Source organism: Bos mutus, chromosome 5 (genome assembly GCF_027580195.1).
Source record: "Bos mutus isolate GX-2022 chromosome 5, NWIPB_WYAK_1.1, whole genome shotgun sequence".
NCBI classification, from domain to species: domain Eukaryota; kingdom Metazoa; phylum Chordata; class Mammalia; order Artiodactyla; family Bovidae; genus Bos; species Bos mutus.
The window spans coordinates 93,550,360-93,572,576 of record NC_091621.1 but is presented as its reverse complement, the minus strand read 5'-3'; the positions used below and the strand labels follow the sequence as shown (position 1 = coordinate 93,572,576).

General features: G+C 36.6%; 1 protein-coding gene across 11 annotated transcripts in view; it reads right to left on the bottom strand.

The window, feature by feature from the left end:
* CCDC91 (coiled-coil domain containing 91) overlaps positions 1-22,217 on the bottom strand; it is a 398,212-nt gene that overhangs the window by 50,984 nt on the left and 325,011 nt on the right. The window lies entirely within an intron of this gene.

Below are 22,217 nucleotides of genomic sequence, written 5' to 3'. Positions count from 1 at the left end.
CTTCCCCGTCCTTGGGATTCTCCAGGAAAGAACACTGGAGTGGGTTGCCATTTCCTTCTCCAATGCATGAAAGTGAAAAGTGAAAGTGAAGTCGCTCAGTCGTGTCCGACTCTAGCGACCCTGTGGACTGCAGCCTACCAGGCTCCTCCGTCCATGGGATTTCCATTGCCTTCTCCGAAAGTAAATGAGCAGCATGACTCAAAACTTGGTATCAGTATCAACTAATTTCGCCCTTCAACACATGCTGTGTGCTTGCCATATATGAGCCTAACAAGAAGGGGCAAATTCTTTACCGTTAAAACTTATTTTCAGTAGGGCCCTGAAGCAAAGATGATAAAGTATCTACAGTGAACAGAATTCTCATGAGATATTGAGTATAACATACTCCATGTAAAAAATACCTTTGTATTATCTTTAATGCTGTTCCTGTTTGGAAGGAAATTAAATATATACTTAGCTAATGGGGTCCATCCCTCAAGAAGTCTATCAAGGTGGTTTTACCCTGGTGAGACTACTGCATTCAAGGATTGGTTTTCAGCTGCTTTGAGGTATATACTCTGGACTTACAAATATACTAAGCACAGATCCTTTTCTCAGCAGAAGAACTGGAGTATCTTAAATTCACAAGGCTAACTACAAAAACATCTCCAAGATTGTCTTATATGCATGAAATCTGAGCAAATGAAGTTGGATTACATATATGTTTAATGGCATTCATGAAACAAAATTTTTTAATTATTTTAATTAGAGGCTAATTACAGAGAAGGCAATGGCAACCCACTCCAGTACTCTTGCCTGGAAAATCCCATGGACGGAGGAGCCCGGTAGGCTGCAGTCCATGGGGTCGCTAAAAGTCGGACATGACTGAGTGACTTCACTTTCACTTTTCACTTTCATGCATTGGAGAAAGAAATGGCAATCCCCACTCCAGTATTCTTGCTTGGAGAATCCCAGGGACAGAGGAGCCTGGTGGGCTGCCGTCTATGGGGTCGCACAGAGTCGGACATGACTGAAGCGACTTAGCAGTAGCAGCAGCAGAAGCTAACTACTTTACAATATTGTAGTGGTTCTGCCATACATGAATTGGCCATGAGTGTACATGTGTTCCCCATCCTGATTCCCCTTCCCACCTCCCTCCCCATCCCATCCCTCAGGGTCATCCCAGTGCACCAGCCCTGAGCACCCTGTCTCATGCATTGAACCTGAACTGGCGATCTGTTTCACATGTGGTGATATACATGCATGAAATGAAATTTTATTGAACATCTGCTATGTGTTAGGCTTATTCTAGACACTGAGAACATGAAATAGACAAAGTCTTTTCTTTCTCAGAGCTTATACTTTATCAGGGGAGATAGATAATTAACATGAATTTTTATGTTTTATTTACTGATGCATCCTTAGTACTTGAGTACTGCCTGGTACCTATTAAGTATTTGATAATATTGCTCAATAGAATGAACATTAATAAGATAATTTCAGATAATGTACACTAAGAAGAAAATAAAACAGCATGGTGATATGATGGAACATACTTTGAAAGAGTGTAGCTAACCTAGCGGAGAAGGCAATGGCACCCCACTCCAGTACTCTTGCCTGGAAAATCCCATGGATGGAGAAGCCTGGTAGCCTGTAGTCCATGGGGTCGCTAAGAGTCAGACATGCCTGAGCAACTTCACTTTCACTTTTCACTTTCATGCATTGGAGAAGGAAATGGTAACCCACTCCAGTGTTCTTGCCTGGAGAATCCCAGGGACGGGGGAGCCTGGTAGGCTGCCGTCCATGGGGTCGCACAGAGTCAGACACGACTGAAGTGACTTAGCAGCAGCAGTAGCAGCTAACCTAGATTGGGTAGTGTGGTACATCGAATCATTGTTTGGAAAATGTTCATCTACTATTTCCCTCCACCTCCATGAGAAAAAGAATTTTTCTAAGCCATCAGTGTTGAATTTGACTGTGCAACATGCTTGGCCTCATGATGGGTGAAATGTACTTTATAGTGTTTTGACTATGGGCTTGGCCATATGACTTGCTTCAGCCAAAAAGATGTCAGAGATATGATAAAATCAGAAACTTCCAGTGTTTACATGTTTTGGGTTTTCAGTACTTCTCACCTCTGACATGAGAAGACCTTGCCCATCATAGATTTCTTCTAAGTTTTGGAAACTCAGTTCAAGTGGTTTAGTTTATTTCACTAAATTTAGCGAATTAGTATCTTGCCTGTTGATGCTACTTTCACTAATCTCTTGACTACCGATGTGGGAGTCCTAAATATAAAAGAAGTATGAGCAAACAAGTTGTATTTGGGGTAAGAGCTGTGAAAGGAAGGGATCTGAACTGTGAAAGCACTCAATGAAAAAAGGTAGATATAAAGCTTTTTTTTTTTTTTTTACAGGATTTTTAGTAATTTAACCACTAAAATCAACAAAGTGCAGAAGGAGAGCATGTTTGTTTAGTCCCATGGCTAAGCTCCACCCTAGACAAGATATTTTCATTTTCAACACATGATACGTAAGAAAAGGAAAATGTGAACCACAGGAATGGAATAAATATCGAGGACAAAAGCAAAGTGTTGAATATATTATAGTCACACCAAATCTTACATGAATAAGCACTCTACACTATAAAGGAAAAACGAAGCAACAAAGTTATTTCATATGCCAAATGTCCCCACAGATGAATAAAAAGCAGACATTAAAATTCTTGTAAAGTGGCAAAGAAACTATGATTAATATGTTCCTGGTACAAGGTAATAATCACATTATACATGCAAACAATATGAAAAACCATGGTGACAGGACAGGAATATTGGGATTACTTAATGAATCAATTCCAATGTACACTGAATGCCAGATATAGGATTTATCCTAAAATACTGTACTTCAAATCAAATGTTCAGAAAGTCATCTATACTGGAAAACAACACTCAGAAAATACTCAAATTGGAGCGATCTAACTTTCAGACTTACTAGTGTAAGAATGTTCTGACTGGCAGCCAGGTTTTGAACATAATCTTCTGTAACAACCCAGAAGCTCAAACAATGATAGAAGAAACAACGGCCAGTCAAAAGAGACACAACAAAACCTATATATTTATTACATATAGAACTGAAGGCTCTCCTTTTTCAGGCTTAGAATATGTTACTTAATTTGATAAACTCTACTTTGCTGCTCAGTTTCTCACCATTTTCTTCAGTTTTACACTTTAATCAGAGTTGAAAAAAATATCAGAAGCCATGGGTAACAGGTTTGATTGCACGACAATGGAAAGGAGGATAAAAGAAAGAGACCCACTTGTCAGAGTGTGAAGTAAATACAGAGAACAAAGATGGTGCCAAGGACACAGAGGCAATTAACTCAATCCAGGCAAATTCAGTAGAAAGACAAGTCAATCAAGCTCTCTTTAGTAACCTTTGTGGCCATCACTCTACGAAAAGAAGTTCTATAACTAATGCAAACAAAAATGTCCCAGAATTACCAGGGAGTGAAACTGTTGGTTAATTCAAAGACAAGTTTAATCACTAAAACTTAAAAAATTAAAAAAATATCTCTTTATACCTTCTAAAGTTATTGATATTAAGCATAAGTACATGGAAACAAAAACTTTATCTATCCAAAGTATTGCATATCTTCTGAACAGTGTCACATACATAAGTGTAGAAACCTCAGACTACAGAAAAAGAATGAAGCGGTAGTGGCCAGGTGACAAACTTCCTACAGGATATCTGATGAACCTGGCAACTGCTAATATTCTGTTTTAGTAAGAATGAAACCCATCTAGTTTGACTTCAAAGGATTAGTTTTAGAATTAGCCAAGAGACTAAAAAGCTGGAAAAAATATTTCTACTATAACCATAGCAACTTGGAAAAAACTCCCCAAATATGTAGTGACCATTTGTAATGTTCTCTGGTTTTTGATACCCTTCCTATGTTTGATGAATTTCTAGTCTAGGAAGTACGACTCCCTTAGGTAAAACCCAGAAACCAGAAAATTTAGTTATCTAGCCTGCCCTACCCCGAAGGCTCTGATAATCAGTCAACTGTGAAAGACTTCGATTCAGAAGTGAGCAATTAGGGGAAGGAGGCTCTGTATAGCACCCATTTGCTCATAAGGATAAGAACCATTCATTCTCAATATCCTTTTATTAAAACTTCTGCTGCTTAACAGGCTGGAGGCAGTTTTTTCCTACTTAAAACAAAAACCCTGGTTGTTATTAAGTGGCTACTAGAAGCAGTTGAAGGCAATACATCCCTAGGAAAATCAAAAAGATCTATGAATGGTTATCTGACGCTATAAGGGTTGATGGCTCCAAAAATCCAGCTAATTTTCTGAAGAAAAAAACGTGTGACAGCCCACAGCCCACAGCAGCAACTGCCGAGTACTGCAATGACTAAATTAAGCAATGGGTTCCCACAGTGCCTGATGAGAATGTGGCGACAAAAAGGGACTCATCTTTAAGCAAGTTTTGTGGTGTAGTTTTTGGTATTGTTTCTGGAAGCTTTACCTTGACCCTGGTTCTCCAGCTCTCAACAACTTGGTCAACTACTCAATATCCTTTTAATAAAACTTCTGCTGCTTAACAGGCTGGAGGCAGTTTTCTTCTACTTAAAATAAGAACTCTGGTTGTTATTAAATGGCTACTAGAAGCAGTTGAAGGCAATACATCCCTAGGAAAATCAAAAAGATCTATGAATGGTTATCTGACGCTATAAGGGTTGATGGCTCCAAAAATCCAGCTAATTTTCTGAAGAAGAAAAAATAAAAAAAGTCTCGCAGCCCATAGCCCACAGTAGCAAGGAAACAAACTATTAATTACAGTCACTTGAAATGAAGTGACAAATGAAGGCAAAACTTTGGGAGATCCAGTGGCTTGTAACACTGAATAATACAGAGTATGAAAAATTCAAGCAAAAAGTTAGTTGCTTCTCATTCCACAGGTCAGCTTTGTAAAAAGATATGGAAGTGCTCACAATCTTAATGATGCTACAATTCTCAGTTCAAGGCAAGGATCACAGCCACCACAGCCATGAGCTACTCCTTAACCCTGTTCCCTGGGAGGGAAGAGCCAGCATTAGTGACGAGCATTGTCTTCTATGACCCAAGAGAGGTGACTGGTACCACTGCTTTCAACCTAGACCATGGGATGTGGAGGTGGAAGACCTCAGCAGAAGCACATAAACTAGAAGGGGCAGGAGGAAATGGTTACTATGATTATTAGAAGGGCTAAATTAAAATGCTTTGACCTACAGTGACCATTAGCTCTGGCTACCTGATCAGATGATCTGTATGGATCAAACAGATAGGGATACAAAAAAAAAAAAAATTTCCAACTTAATAAAAATAATTAAGGTATCTATATTTAGTGAGAGAGGTCTGACTTGAGCCACTGCAACAAAAACTTGTAATGTCTTTTCCAATTTCTAGTCCTAAGTCAATTCACAGACCCAGAGTTTTTTGAGTGAAGGAGAGAATGTAAGTCCTTGAAGACATATATTGCAGGTGTACACTGTAAACTTTCGGCTTGGCCTTCCTCATAAAGGCAACTGCACTGAAGAAAAGGAAATGCTTCTCTGGTGGCTCAGAGGTTAAAGCGTCTGCCTCCAATGCGGGAGACCCGGGTTCAATCCCTGGGTTGGGAAGATCCCCTGGAGAAGGAAATGGCAACCCACTCCAGTATTCTTGCCTGGAGAATCCCATGGATGGAGGAGCCTGGTAGGCTACAGTCCACAGGGTGGCAAAGAGTAGGACAGGACTGAGCGACTTCACTTTCACTTTCACTTGGGTACTACTATCTAATCTATCTACTATCTAATCTATCTAATTGCTCTGAATGAGAACTAAAACTGGGGGCCTAGAATACCATTGTGGACTAGTGGTGAAAAAGGATGCTAGTGGGAATTAAATGATGCTGCTGCTGCTGCTGCTAAGTCGCTTCAGTCGTGTCTGTGCGACCCACTGGACAGCAGCCCACCAGGCTCCTGATGAGTGGAATTTTAATCTGAATCTGCCTATCTAGGCCAGCTGGGCCCTTAACACATACAGAGTATACAGTTAGAACTGGTGGAAGATATAAATGACTAAAGCCTAATCAGATAGTCATTTCTACAAAGCTGTTGTAGCAGACATGCATTCTTTACCAGAACTCAGTACCATGTATACAAGTATAACCTGGAAAATGCTTTTCTCCCTCTATTACAATAGACATAGAAACACCTACCATAGCTATTTTTCATATGACAGGTAGGGCAATAATTCATTTTATCTTAGGCTTATATACATTATTTGGCTCTGAACCACAGTATACTTACCTCACTAAGACCATTACTGTCTCACTATTACACAGGACAACTGCACTGATGATATATGTCTCTAGGAACTACAGTAATACTACTCAATATTCTTCATAAAGAACAGGTATGTAAAAAATACCTGTGAGTCTAATACGAGTGCAGTATGGTGAGAGATACATCAAACAAAAATATAAGAGCTACATCTTAGTGAAGTTTCTGAGAGTCCAGTGATCTTCAGCATATCAGGACAGCTTCTTCAAAGTTAAAGATAACTTACTGTGCCTTCTGCCACTAAAAGAGCAGCACAGAGCTAGATACGACTCTTGAAGGTAATACATCTTGTTTTGATCTATTTATGAAGTGACCTGAAAGCCTCTACTTGTGAGGGGACCCTGGAGGAAAAAGGAGGCTTCCTAGTTAGTCCAGGCTGCAGTACATCTACTTGGACTTAATGACCAATAGACTCAACAGATGTTAGAACTGTCAACAGTTTGTTAAGAGCCTGTGGGGAGTTCTGATAGAGGAATCAGAAATAGGAAGTAAGCACCTGGAACAGTGAAACTTGATGTGGAATCCTCCCTGCTGGTGGAAGTGGTGGCAGACTGCGTTTTCAAAGCAGAGGTTGTGAAACGGGTTTAGTCGTACACAAATGGCATGACAGGAAAGCAGAAGCAACCGCAGTCTTCTTTCCTATTCGGTGGGGGGACAGCAGCACCAGAATTCCCTCACCAGACCAGTTCTATGTCATGGTTTTAGGCTTTAATTTTGGAAACGGAACTGTTTCTCTCATCCAAATAACCTCTTAATAAACAAAGTCCTTTTCTTTTTTTTTGCTGAATCATAGAAAACTGTTGCTTAAAATTAGGAGTTCAATCTTAATATAAAAACATAATTTTCAAACAGACCAACAATCTATTGAATTGATATTAATATTAATATTATGTTACTCTCAAATTCTCTGATCAAGGGATACAAAGATAAAAAGTAGTTCTTAAGTGGTAAACCAATCTGAATGTTGGAGCTTTACATATAAAACTGAGGATTTTGAAATCTCAAGTACAGAATCTCAGTTGAACTAATCAATGATGAGGGAACAAATGAAAAATTACTAGAAAAAAATATAGGGCAGTGAATATCTTTAAAGGAGAAAGAACAAGAAGAGATATACACTGGTACATCAATCTCAGAGAAGGAAAAGAAGTGCTAATAAAATTACTGTCTTGACTATTCATTTAGTATTCCATTTAGTATTATTCCATTGAGTATTACCATTTTTAAAAAATAACAAAAACAGTCCGACATTTTAGTCAGACATGATTCACCTATAATCTAATGGTTTCATAAAAAAATAATGTGATGATCATAAATGACATATCTTTCACTTCTCTGTTACAGACTGGAGTTCACATATATTAAATAATTGGGCTCCCTTTACAGAGTGAGCACGAAGCTTTCAGAGAAAGACAGGAGCACAGAGAGGTCATGTCAGTGCATATGAATCAGCAAGGAACAGAACATCAAGGAGGTTTTCTCTGTTTTCATATGAGAAGAAAAATACCGCATCTCTTAGAAAATGGTTTTTTCATGCTGTTTCCAAGGCACTATTAGTTACAAACCAAATTGTTATTTTTGCTGGGTTTTTTTTTAAAGGAAAGAGCTGATGGCTGAAAAGATACATATGATGGAAAATAACTATACAATAAATCAAATAGAGTAAATTTTAAAACTACCAAATATTCTTTAGTAATAATACCATCTCCTTTCTACTGGAAGTTGGGGATTTTGATAGTGGAAGGAAATAAGAAAACAGTCACTTCAGGAATTTCTTTTAAAAAGCAGCACATAAAAAATAATTCATTTCTTAACTATAACTTTCTTTATATATTTGAAAAAGAAATCAAAGAATCAGAACTAGCAGGTATTCATAAATATTCAGGATAGTTAAAAGACTATTAGCCTATTATGAAGTCCACAATCCAAGAGATATAATTTCTATAGTGCAATTGTTTAAAGTATACAAGAAGAAGGTAGTGTATTTTTAAATGTTTTACAAGAAATTTTGCAGATATTAGTGCAAGGCTTGAATTGATATTGCTCAATCATTGTACCTTTTTGTAATAACAATGATTTCTTCTTTCTACATCACAAAACAGAATTAGGAACTGAGAGAATTTCCTGGCTGTCCAGTGGTTAGGACTCAGCTCTTTCACTGCTGTGGTACAGGTTCAATCTCTGATTAGGGAACTAAGCTCCTGCAAGTCATGCAGAAAGAATGAAAAACTGAGAGCCACTGAAGAGAAGTGTCAGACTGGAGGAGAAATTGAAAGTGAAGTCACTCAGTCGTGTCCAACTCTTTGCGACCCCATGGACTGTAGCCCACCAGGCTCCTCCATCCATGGGATTCTCCAGGCAAGAATACTGGAGTGGGTTGCCATTTCCTTCTCCAGGGATCTTCCCGACCCAGGGATTGAATCCAGGTCTCCCGCATTGCAGGCAGACACTTTAACCTCTGAGCCAAGGAAATCAACCCTGAATATTCATTGGAAGGATTAATGCTGAAGCTGTAGTTCCAATAGTTTGCCCACCTGATGCAAAGAGCTGTTCACTGGAAAAGACCGTGATGCTGGAAAAGATTGAGGGCAGGAGTAGAAGAGGGTGACAGAATGAGATGGTTGGATGGCATCATCGACTCAATGGACATGAGTTTGAACAAACTCCGGGAAATAATGAAAGATCGGGAAGCCTGGAGTGCTGCAGTCCATGGGGTCCCAAAGAGTTGGACACGACTTAGTGATTGAACAACAATGTGGTTTAGCTCCAGGCTAAAATTGAACAAAATAAAATACATATATTCTCCAAGCTAACTGAACTTTAGAATTTAAAAAAATGAGCAGTTTTCAAATAGAATATGTTGAGTTCATGGCTCATTTTCTTGATTTGCTCCATAAAAAAAAAAAATGTTTGCAATACTTACTTGTATATTTTAATATATTTTAAAGGGCTGAAGTAACTTTGACACGTTAGTTCTGTTTTGCATTTTTTTAAAAATTCCTAGAGGAAGTATAATTTTAAGGGAATTTGGCATTAGCCTATATGTCCCTAGAAACGAGCATTAATTCCAATGATGTCCCTTATGGCAGAAAGTGAAAAGGAACTAAAGAGCCTCTTGATGAAAGTGAAAAAGGAGAGTGAAAAAGCTGGCTTGAAACTCAATATTCAAAAAATGAAGATCATGGCATCTGGTCCCATCACATCATGGCAAATAGATGGGAAAACAATGGAAACAGTGACAGACTTTATTTTTTTGGGCTCCAAAATCATTGCAGATGCTGACTGCAGCCATGGAATTAAAAGACCCTTGCCCTTTGGAAGAAAAGCTATGACGAATCAAGATCACATGTTAAAAAGCAGAGACATTACTTTGCCAACAAAGGTCTGTCTAGTCAAATCCATGGTTTTCCAGTAGTCATGTATGGATGTGAGAGTTGGGACTATAAAGAAAGCTGGGTGCCGAAGAACTGATGCTTTTGAACTGTGGTACTGGAGAAGACTCTTGAGAGTCTCTTGGACTGCAAGAAGATCAAACCAGTCAATCCTAAAGGAAATCATTTCTAAATATTAATTGGAAGGACCGATGCTGAAGCTGAAACTCCAATACTTTGGCCACCTGACGGGAAGAAGTGACTCACTGGAAAAGACCCTGATGCTGGGAAAGATTGAAGGCAGGAGGAGAAGGGGACAATAGAGGATGAGATGGTTGGATGGCTGGCATCACTGACTTGATGGACATGATTTGAATAAGCTCCGGGAGTTAGTAACGGACAGGGAAGCCTGGCATGCTGCAGTCCATGGGGTCACAAATAGTCAGACACGACTGAGCGACTGAACTGATGGGGACTTTAAGACAACTAAAGAGAATAGGCTAAGGGTTTAGTTCTAAACCACCTAATGTTGTCATGACAATTAGGAAAACTAATTAGGGATTGAATTTTATATAAATTGAAACATTAAGACCATGCAGGAATAAAATAATATTTCAAGTATCTAAACGAATAGTCTTTGCTAGGATACTCAAAAGTTCACCATAGGTGAAAAATGTATTTAAAAATAATTTACAAATTTTATGTAATACTTAATTTCAAGCTATTTCCCAAATGAATTGTGTGTTCGTATGTGTGTGTATGTCTGCACTGTCTGTGTCAATCTACTTTTTTACCTAATTTATCTGGATGGACCCAATTTGATTAATATTAATATCTAGACAGAGCCTATAAAATTTATCCAGTTTATTTAGATGGAGCCTATGAAAACAAAACATATAATTACAAGTTTGTTAGAGAAGAAACTGACAATCCTAAAATACCACATGAAAAATGATGTGTAAAGTAAATTATCCAATCAGATTTAAAGAGTTACTCAGGAATCACCGTACACAGTTTGCAGTCAGACAGAACCAAGTTAAAATCTTGCCTCTTTTTATTGATCTCAGGCAGTTAGCTTACATCACTGACTTAGTTTTCCTTGTCTGTAAAATCCAGATACCATTTTAGAAAAGTTTTAAGAGTAAGTGAAACAATGTAAACAAAGCAGCCACTATGGTGTCCTGGACAAACCTGGCACTCAGAAATGGCTGCTGCTTTGATGTTGAAGCTGAAACTCCAATATTTGGGGCACCTGATACAAAGAGCTGACTCATTTGAACAGACCCTGATGTTGGAAAGATTGAAGGCAGGAGGAGAAGGGGATGACAGAGGATGAGATGGTTAGATGGCATCGCCGACTCAATGGACATGAGTTTGGGTAAACTCCGGGGAGTTGGTGACGGACAGGGAGGCCTGGTGTTCTGCAGTTCATGGGGTCGCAAAGAGTCGGAGATGACTGAGCGACTGAACTGAACTGAACTGATTATAAGAATCAAATAACACAGGTAAAAACCTTTATATATTTTAGTTGTTAAACAAATACGTATTGCTATTATGGATACCAAGGTAAAAGCTCTCTTTCTTGATTATCTCATTTATACTCATGTCCTGAGCACAGCAGAACATCATTAAAGATGCTTAACATTTCTTTACAGAATGGGAAAAAAATTAAAACTGAAACTTCTCAGTACACAGCTCAGGTTGGAGGATGGAAGGGTACGTAAAGATGTACGTTGTATAGATATAAGGATCTATGTTGTATAGATCAAGATGCTGGCAATCTTAAATACCACTTCTTATTCATTTCTTTCTAACCAGCTTAATAGCAGCATGGTAAAGGCAACTGTGACTCTTAATAAATACTTCATGAATAAATGAAGGTATATACACAAGCTTTTTAACTTCCAAGGTTGGCTAAAGGGTAAGTAAAACAACATCTGAAAAAAAAAACAAAATCTCCATCTCCACTATCCTCAATAACAACAGCTTCATGAACTAGTACATTATAGAACTGCAACCAAAAGGTATATCATGAATCTAGAAATAGGCTTTTTAATAAAAATGTTTACAAATTAATTTGCCTATTCCTATAGGAAACCAAACCCTTTGTTTTCTCATGTAACATTGTCTATCTTCCATTTACTATGTAGTCTAGTCCATATTTGGAGAAGGAAATGGCAACCCACTCCAGTATTCTTGCCTGGAGAATCCCATGGACAGAGGAGCCTGGTGGGCTGCTGTCAATGGGGTCACACAGAGTCAGACACGACTGAAGTGACTTAGCCTGCATGCATGCATTGGAGAAGGAAATGGCAACCCACTCCAGTATTCTTGCCTGGAGAATCCCAGGTACAGAGGAGCCTGGCGGGCTGCCGTCTATGGGGTCGCACAGAGTCAGACACGACTGAAGCGGCTTAGCAGCAGCAGCAGTATCAGCTAGTCCATATTTTAGTTTCTATTTGACTGAAATGAAAAAGCCCACTCTTATCATTGTAGTCTTAAGTGATCTTCTGGAATTCTATTGCTAATTATTATCAACATAATGTTTTTGATCTTTTTTCAAGCACTACATTATGTTATGGTATTTACTATTGCTTCAAGCCATTTTTTGAACTTATATAATTACTTAAGATAATATGCTCTTATACTTTCCTTCTAAAACAAAAGTTATAGCTTTTTAAAGATACGGTGGTTCTGGTCCTTCACAGGAGCTTTGATCTGGTAGATACCATGTAGTGCCATGCAACTAATAAAACATAAATATGAATCTCTGTTATCCTCTTAGTCTTCTTGGCTTTTAATTTGAAACTTTCACTCTGACCTATTCACAAAATTCTTCCCTGTTCTTCATTGCTGCATCTTGCCCACAGAAATGGTTTGCCCAGCGTTAATAGCTCAGGCTCCAGAGCCAGACTGTCACTTTCTAGCTTTGTGATCTGGTGGCTAATAACATTATTGTGAGTAATTAATATATACACACTCACACATGTAATAATATCCTTGGACTAGTGCCTGGAACCTAGTAAATGCTATGTAAGTATTAGCTTCTACTGTTGTTGTCATCAGTGTTATTTCAATTTGGGGGCCTTTGGTTGCCACCACTTCCTCTAGATCTGACCTCTGCCTTTCCTTCTGTATCAGCTGCTCACTGTTTGCATCACACGTTATTCAGCTATTCTTCATCTCAAGAAGCTATACCCAACTGTAGGCCTTTAGTGATAGCATACCCATCAGGTGTGTCAACTCTTCACTTCCATGGCCTTTGACTCAAAGCTGACACTTCGATTCTGTTGATTAGACTATGATTAGAATCAATTCTTATCACCATCTGAATTTTAAGAACTTTAATGTTGTACAATAATGGAAAAATCAACTGAATATTTAAGAAAAAGCTAAAACCTTTTAATGAAGAATAAAGCTAATTGTCACTATCACTATAATGATTCAAGAAGTGATTGAATTATTTAGATGAACATTTAAGTTACACAAAAACAGAATAGGCATTTTTAGATACTGACTCTAACTAAAATATTTATACTTACTGTACTCTGATTTAGAAGTTTTGCTTTGTCTTAAACAAAAATGTTATGACAAAGAACAAAGAAGAGTACTAAATTAATTGCTGGGCCAAACCAATTAAGCGCAAAATTAAAATAAATTTTAATTTTAAGTTAGAACATATTTATGTCTTTTCCCTGAAACAGGAATTATAGTACTTAATCTAAGCATTGTTATGTCTATAGTATCTTCTTAATGACCCCACTGTTGAAATGGAAACGGTCAATAGATTTGCCTTACCAAAGTCCATGATTGTTAACCTATCAGTAAGTTCTTTCAAGATTATTCTCATGTAAGTGAGTCCAGGAGAATAAGAAAGAGGATCAAGAAGACTGTTAAAATATGAAGTGAAAAACAGCAATAAATTTGATTTTAAGGTGTACTGTATGAAATACGCTTTCAGAGTATAAGATAGAAAAATAGTAACCTTTTAGATCATACTTATACAAATCTTTAAATTCCCTTTGACATAAAAAATGAGGTACAGCTGAAAGTACAGACAACGATTGAATGTGAGGGTATATTATTCATTTTAATATGACCTGGTCAGATAAAAGCCTTTTCTAATATGAGACCCAAAGCAAAAGTTACAAGGGCAGATGTTGAATTCCTACTGAGTTGCTTGTTGAGCAGGTAACAATATAGCCTGCCCCAAGACAGGAGAAGCAAGGCCAACTGATTAGGATGAGAAGGGGCAAGAGGCTGGGCAATGTCAGCAAAGTGTCATTTCCCTACAGCGATGTATAAATAATACACCAAATAAATATAAATGATGCAAGTGATTTATACCAAGAATTAAAAACCCGTGGAGAGATTCATCAGTTGTCAAGGAAAATGTTACTCATAGTCTTAACTAATTTCAGAACTTGAAGACTCACACTAGAGACCAGCTGGTCTGACTCCCAAATTATTAAGAGGAGAAAAGTAAGGCAACACAAGTTATTAAAGAACTTGTCTTGAAATCATGTTTAATTCAAGTAACTATATAAAAGCTCAGAAACTAAAGAGAGTTCATTTTGGCCAAATAGTGCCTTTTATTAAACAGTTTGAGATGCAAACACTCAAAAATACTGTAGAAAACCTGGATCAAATGAGTCCTTTTATAATTAAAAAATTATAACAATGCTTTGACCACAGAAACTTTGAAGTAAAGGTAATTGCTCCTTACTCCTCTCTGAAGATCTAAATTAAAAGAATCCTCTAAAGTGCAGATTATTTTCCTGGAGGTGATTTAGAAAATACAGGCCATAATTCTGGTTCTTAAGAGGAAAAAAAAATAATCTTTTATTACATTTGGATGGGATTTTATTTTTTAGGAATCACTGCTTGGCTGTGAGTAGTTGTTGCTTGCTGAATATTATTCACACTTCCTCCCTCATAGCAAGCTCATGTGTAACAGTCTTAACTTGTGGGATGAGTTAGAACACTTCATTCTAATCCAAAGGCCATAGGTCATTTTCAACCACAAATTCTTCCTCCCTAGGGAAGTGTCAAGGGATGTAGTCTTTCCCATCTCATTTTTCTACAATCTCCTTTAGTCTAAAATAAAGTTTATGTCACTAATGACCATGTCTGAAATACTATAATGCATTATCTGGTAATTAACATCAAGAGAGAAATCTTTTCCAGCACCTTAGGAATTTCAATTGTCTAGTTTTAATGAGGCATAATGAAAGAATAAATATCTTGAAGGGCTGACAGGAAGAAATTTTCTCATCAAGATTATTTTGATAGCCTAGAACAGGAGTTGACAAATGTTTTTCTGTAAAGGGCCAGACAGTAAATTTTTTAGGTTATGTGGGCCCCATGATCTCTATGAACTACTCAACTCTGTGGTTGCAGCATGAACACATAAATGAATGGATGTGGTTGTGTGTTTCAATAAAACTTTATAAAAACAGGCAGAAAATCAAATTTGACCCATGGGCTGTAGTCTGCTATCCCTTAATCCACAATTTGTAATGATTCAAGAGAGTTTAAAATAAAAAAAAGAATTTTAATAAAGTATACTATGGCTGTTATAAATCACTACACTTAGGGATACCTAGCTGATTCCCAGATAAACTGAGTCAATGTTAAAATCTTTTCAGGTTTTCTTGCTTACCTTTTCCTCTCTATTATATGAATTATAACAAAAATTTCTAAATTCATTAAAAATGTAGACAACTTCTATCAATTAATATGAAAAAATTATAAGAAGTGAGATTGCAAAACTTTGGCTTTTCAATTTCATACTATATTAGTGAACTCAATATAATAATTTTCTCAGTTTAACAAGATAAGAGTTTATAGAGGATTTTTTAATACTATCATTTAGAATACCTACAAAAAAGCACTTACAAGATAGTCACTGAAACAGATTCATTATTAATTTGAATTATTTTTCTGGTTGATCATTTTAAAAGCTTTCTTTGAATAGTTTGATTACACACAAACTTTTGATTATTATTATGAATTGGACTAACAGTATCAGTATTATGTATTCAACTTAGTAAATAATTCAGAATGTAATTTCAGTATAAATTTTGATTCACATAATTAGTATATAGGTAGTATAGGTATAGGTAATCCCTTCATCTGATCTAAGATGTTTAGATGGATGAAGGTGAGTATTTATAAAGTTTAGTGACATCTCTATTGATAACAAAAAACCCTGGTAAATGACATTTAAAAGTAAAACATTTTCTCAATATAATTTTAATTTAATCCTAGCATAATTCTAATTCTAATTCTGAATATAAGTGTAATACTCAAAAGGGTTGGATCACTGATTAAAAACTTGTTGAGTCCAGATACCCAGAAAAAGGAATATTATCCCCTATAGTGATTTGCAATTCTACTGCACTTAATATTGTAGGATAAATTATAAGCTATTTGAAAAGATAATCATTTCAGATATTTCATTCTGTTTTTCTTTTAAAACACTGAACTTTTGACTTTCTTGAGACTTTCAAGGCTAAGTCAAAGATCTCTCTTGGTAAATGTCACATTGCATGTGAAAATATGTAGTTACTTTTAACTATATTTTGATATTGATTTCTAACATAATTCCACAGTGATAAGAGAACAGACTGTGCATGACTTCAATACCTTTAGACCATGAAATTTTTGTACCTTGTTTTAAAGCCCCTGGATATGTTCCACTGTCTCCTGGTTTATACTCTACAGAACTTGAATAGAATTTGTATCCTGCTATTGTGTGAAAATTCTATAAATCTTAATTATGTTGAATTGGTTCACAGTGCTTTTCGGGTCTACTATATCCTCCTACTTTTCTGTCTATTCACTCTATTAATTTTTGAGACTTTGAAATTCCAACTAAAAATCTTAATTTATCTACTTAAAAATAATTATAAAAAACAAACAAAAAAAAGAATAGAAAATGCCAGAGTACACTGTTCACAGTAAGGGTAGGTACTGTCTTGTAAATTTTTTTTTTCTAATTTTATTTTTGTTTATAGATTCATTGAGAATTGGGTCACAATGTAAACTGCATTTCTTAAGGCCACTCCAATACACAATGATTCACACTGTGGCTTTTGCTTAACAACGTATATTGAAGATTGTTATACTACAGTTTTAAAAAAAGTTAAAGACTGGTTTGGATGAAAGATATATAAAGACAGAAACTAACATGGGGTTAGACTTCTTCTTTCAACGATTTTGGAAAACTACAAGGGGGGACAATTACTTCACAGACTGGAATGTAAGCCCAGTTGGAATCAAGGTCTACAGGGCTTTTGAGGTGTCTAATGTTGAAAATCTCAAGTTAACTCTAGTTAAAAAAGCTGGAGAGGAGAAAGGAAAATTTTTGTTCTGGAAAAGTGTTCTTCTCTGATGCAAAAAGAAATTCATCTTACAAAGGAAGAAGGAGAGATGAGCTGCTCTAATTTAGTCTTTTGGAAACAGACAAAAAGATTATGAATTTGCTAAAAAAACCTTTTGTTTCTTCTAAGTATTACTTTTTAAGCTATGAGACGTCTTTTTTGTGTGCATGTGAAAACTTTGCAAGCCTCCAAAATTCATAAAAATTAACTTGAAACACTGAAATCCATTTCAAAAAAAATAAGAGTATAGAGAATCTTAATTTTTAAAAAGTTATATATATAAGGATTCATTTTGATGTTTGGCAAAACCAATACAATATTGTAAAGTTTAAAAATAAAATACAATTAAAAAAAAATCTCATAGTGGGTGTTTTCATTTTAGATATTCTAGCCACTTTCCTTTTTTATAGCTTTTCTATTTGGAGAGGTGGAAACATTCAAATGTTAAAAGTATTCCACAATGTGTGTTATTTAAAAAATTCTCAAGTCCCGAAGTGAAAGTAATAAACTTTCTGTTAATATATTAATTAAATTAGTTTTGATCATCTATGAATCTAGTAACATGAGTCGAATAAACTATTACAATCATGTTTATTCTAAATCATGTTAATTTATTTAATAAATTAAATTTATTGCTCTTACTATATAAGTGAAGAAGGATAGAGAAGTGGAACTTTGGTGCAAATAGAATCTAATATTGCAATAACTGTTGTGATTTAATGAACACTTCTAAAGGTGATAACTAGTTTATCTAACATAAAGAGATACTAATATTTTAGGCTCAAGGCAAAGGAGAAAAGGAAAGATATACCTACCTGAATGCAGAGTTCAAAAAAATAGCAAGGATTGATAAAAAAGCCTTCCTCAGTGATCAGTGCAAAGAAAAGGAGGAAAACAATAGAATGGGAAAGACTAGAGATCTCTTCAAGAAAATCAGAGATACTGAGGGAACTTTTCATGCAAAGATGGGCATAATAAAGGACATAAATGGTATGGGTCTAACAGAAGCTGAAGATATTAAGAAGAGGTGGCAAGCTCAACATTCAGAAAACTAAGATCATGGCATCCAGTCCCATCACTTCATGGCAAATAGATGGGGAAACAGTGGCTGACTTTATTTTTCTGGGCTCCAAAATCACTGCAGATGGTGAATGCAGCCACGAAATTAAAAGACGCTTACTCCTTGGAAGGAAAGTTATGACCAACCTAGACAGCATATTAAAAAGCAGAGACATTACTTTGCCAACAAAGGTCAGTCTAGTCAAGGCTATAGTTTTTTCCAGTGGTCATGTAAGGATGAAAGAGTTGGACTATAATGAAAGCTGAGTGCAGAAGAATTGATGCTTTTGAACTGTGGTGTTGGAGAAGACTCTTGAGAGTCCCTTGGACTGCAAGGAGATCCAACCAGTCCATCCTAAAGGAGATTAGTCCTGGGTGTTCATTGAGAGGACGGATGTTGAAGCTGAAACTCCAATACTTTGGCCACCTGATGCAAAGAACTGAATCATTGGAAAAGACCCTGATGCTGGGAAAGATTGAGGGCAGGAGAAGATGAGGACGACAGAGGATGAGATAGTTGGATGGCATCACCGACTCAATGGACATGGGTTTGAGTGGATTCCAGGAGTTATTGATGGACAGGGAGGCCTGGCATGCTGTGGTTCGTGGGGTTGCAAATGGTCAGACATGACTGAGCGACTGAACTGAACTGAACTGGCAATAATATGAAGAAGAACTATACAAAAAAGATCTTTATGACTCAGATAATCACGATAGGTGATCACTCACCTATAGCCAGACATCCTGGAATGCGAAGTCAAGTGGGTCTTAGGAAGCATCACTACGAACACAGCTAGTGGAGGTGATGGCATTCCAGCTGAGCTATTTCAAAAATATCAAGGATGATGTTTGAAAGTGCTGCACTCAATATGCCAGCAAATTTGGAAAACCGAGCAATGGCTACAGGACTGGAAAAAGGTCAGTTTTCATTCCAATCCCAAAGGCAATTCCAAACAATGTTCAACTACCACACAATTGCATTCATCTCACATGCAAGCAAAGTGATACTCAAAATTCCCCAAGCTAGGCTTCAGCAGTATGTGAACTGAGAACTTTCACATGTTCAAGTTGGATTTAGAATCAGAGGAACTAGGGATCAAATTGCTAACATTTGCTGGATCATAGAAAAAGCAAGAGAGCTCCAGAAAAATATCTACTTTTGCTTCACTGACTATGCAAAAGCCTTTGACTGTGTGGATCACATAAAACTGGAAAATTCTTCAAGAGATGGGAATACCAGACCACCTTTTCTGCCTCCTGAGAAACCTGTATGCAGGTCAAGAAGCAACAGTTAGAACCGGACATGGAAAAATGGACTGGTTCCAAATTGGGGAAGGAGTATGTTACGGCTGTATACTGTCATCCTGCTTATTTAACTTATATGCACAATACATCATGTGAAATGCCGGGCTGGATGAAGTACAAGGTGGAATCAAGATTTCCAGGAGAAATATAAGTAACTTCAGATACGCAGATGACATCACCCTCATGGCAGAAAGCGAAGAGGATCTAAGAGCCTCTTGATGAAAGTGAAAGAGTAGAGTGAAAAAGCTGGCTTAAAACTCAACATTCAAAAAAATGAAGATCATGGCATCTGGTACCATCACTTCATGGCAAATAGATGGGAAACAATGGAAACAGTGACAGACTTTATTTTCTTCAGCTTCAAAATCACTGTAGCCATGAGGCAGTGACTGCAGCCATGAAATTAAAAGATGCTTGCTCTTTGGAAGAAAAGCTATGACCAACCTAGACAGCATATTAAAAAGCAGAGACATTACTCTACTGACAAAGATACATCTAGTCAAAGCTAGGTCTGGATGTGAGAGTTGGACTATAAAGAAAGTTGAGCACTAAGAACTGATGCTTTTGAACTATGGGGATGGAAAAGACCCTTCAGAGTTCCTTGGATAGCAAGGAGATCAAAACAGTTAATCCTAAAGGAAATCAGTCCAGAATATTCATTGGAAGGATGGATGCTAAAGCTGAAGCTCCAATACTTTGGTCACCTGATGCAAAGAACTGACTCACGGAAAAGATCCTGATGCTGGGAAAGATTGAAGGCAGAAGAAGAAGGGGATGATAGAGGATAAGATGGTTGGATGGCATCACCAAATCAATGGACATGAGTTTGAGCAAGCCCTGGGAGTTGGTAATGGACAGGGAAGCCTGGCAGGCTGCATCCATGGGGTCACAAAGAGTCGGACGTGACTGAGTGACTGAACTGATATTGAACTGAATCTTTTAATATGGATTTACCAGGTGGCTCCGTGGTGAAGAATCCACCTGCCACTGCAAAAGATGTGGGTTTGATCTCTGGGTCAGGAAGATCCCCTGGAGGACGAAACAGCAACCCACTCCAGTATTCTTGCCTGAGAAACCCCACCAACAGAGGAACCTGGGGGCTCTAGTCCATAGGGTTGCAAAATGTTGGACATGACTGAGTATGTAAGCACAATCCTTTAATATAATTTGCAAGATCACACATTAAATGGCAGAGATCATTGTCAGTTCTCGTCAAGGGTTAATTATCTCACAAAGGAACCAGATGACTCCTGTAAAGGCATTTCCTGTTCTCATTTTAAATGTTTCTAATGGTAGCCACAAGATTTCTTTTGAGCAGAAAGTAATATTCAATTTTTAAGTTTTTTAAGAGAAAATTTCAATTTTGATCAAAGAAATATTCACCTAAGACACCCTTATGAATAAGTTTGCTATTTTACATAATTTCTTATCCAAATTAAATGTTCAAATAAGAACTGGCCATATATTATTAAGAAAAGATGATTAAAAAGAATACATCTGTAAGAGTTTGGGATTAACATATACAAACTACTATATATAAAACAGATAACCAATAAGGACCTAGTGTATAGCACAAAGAACTATACTCAATATTTTGTTATAATCTTTAAGGAAAAGAATCTGAAATATATATATATATATATACATATATATAAACTGAATCACATTACTGTACACATGAAACTAACACAACATTATAAATGAACTATATTTCAGTTTTTTTTTTAAAGGATACATCCACAATACCCTGAATTTATTTCAAGTCTGTGTTCTTTCACTATCACAACTCCTGTGTGTATGTGGAAAGCATCTATAATTATTTTCTTGTATGACTGCTTCTGAAGTAGGTTATTTAACATAAACTCCTTGAGAATACACATGTAAATAGGAGTTTTCTGGGAAAATATCACTTCCTGAAAGGTCAGCTGATGACATCTGGCTCAGAATTTTCTCTTCTGAAAGTGAAAGTTGCTCAGTTGTGTCCAACTCTTCGCGATCCCATGGACTATACAATCCACGGAATTCCCCAGGCCAGAATACTGGAGTGGGTAGCTTTTCCCTTCTCCAGGGGATCTACCCAACCCAGGAATCGAATTTAGGTCTCCCACATTGCAGGCGGATTCTTTAGCAGCTAAGTCACTCCTCTGAGGGTTATGTATCTATTAGAAATTTCAGGGGGGTTAAATTACTTTTAAAAACATCTTCAGATAAGTTGCACAGATATTTAATCCCACATGAAATGTTTCTGTGAGTGGTCAATTAATCTGGAAAGCTTACTTAGAATTTTTTTTTTTTTTTTTTCGCTCTGCTGACAAAACTCTTTGTTGAAACCTAATGGTAGCTACTGAGGGGTAAGAATTTTCTTTATATTATACCAAAATTGATTTTAAATTAAGAGTATGGAACTAAAGTGGTATCATGAGTTCTTATGACATTCCTAGGAGTGTCATTACTCTTCTACTTAACTGCCAACTGAAGAGTAATCTTTGATTTCTTACTCTGACAACCATTACCTGTGCCAAATATCCTCATATACACTATGTTTTAAGCTTTATTTATAATTTTATTATGTTATATAATACCATATATTGTGTAATACATAGTCCTTTAATATTTATGTTATACTAAACATATAAATAAGACATAAAATAGTATGTGAGAATTCACCATATAACTTATTGTATAATATACTGTAATTTAACATGCTTATTACAGAGATTACCATTAAACATCTCATCCTAAGTGATTCTCATCC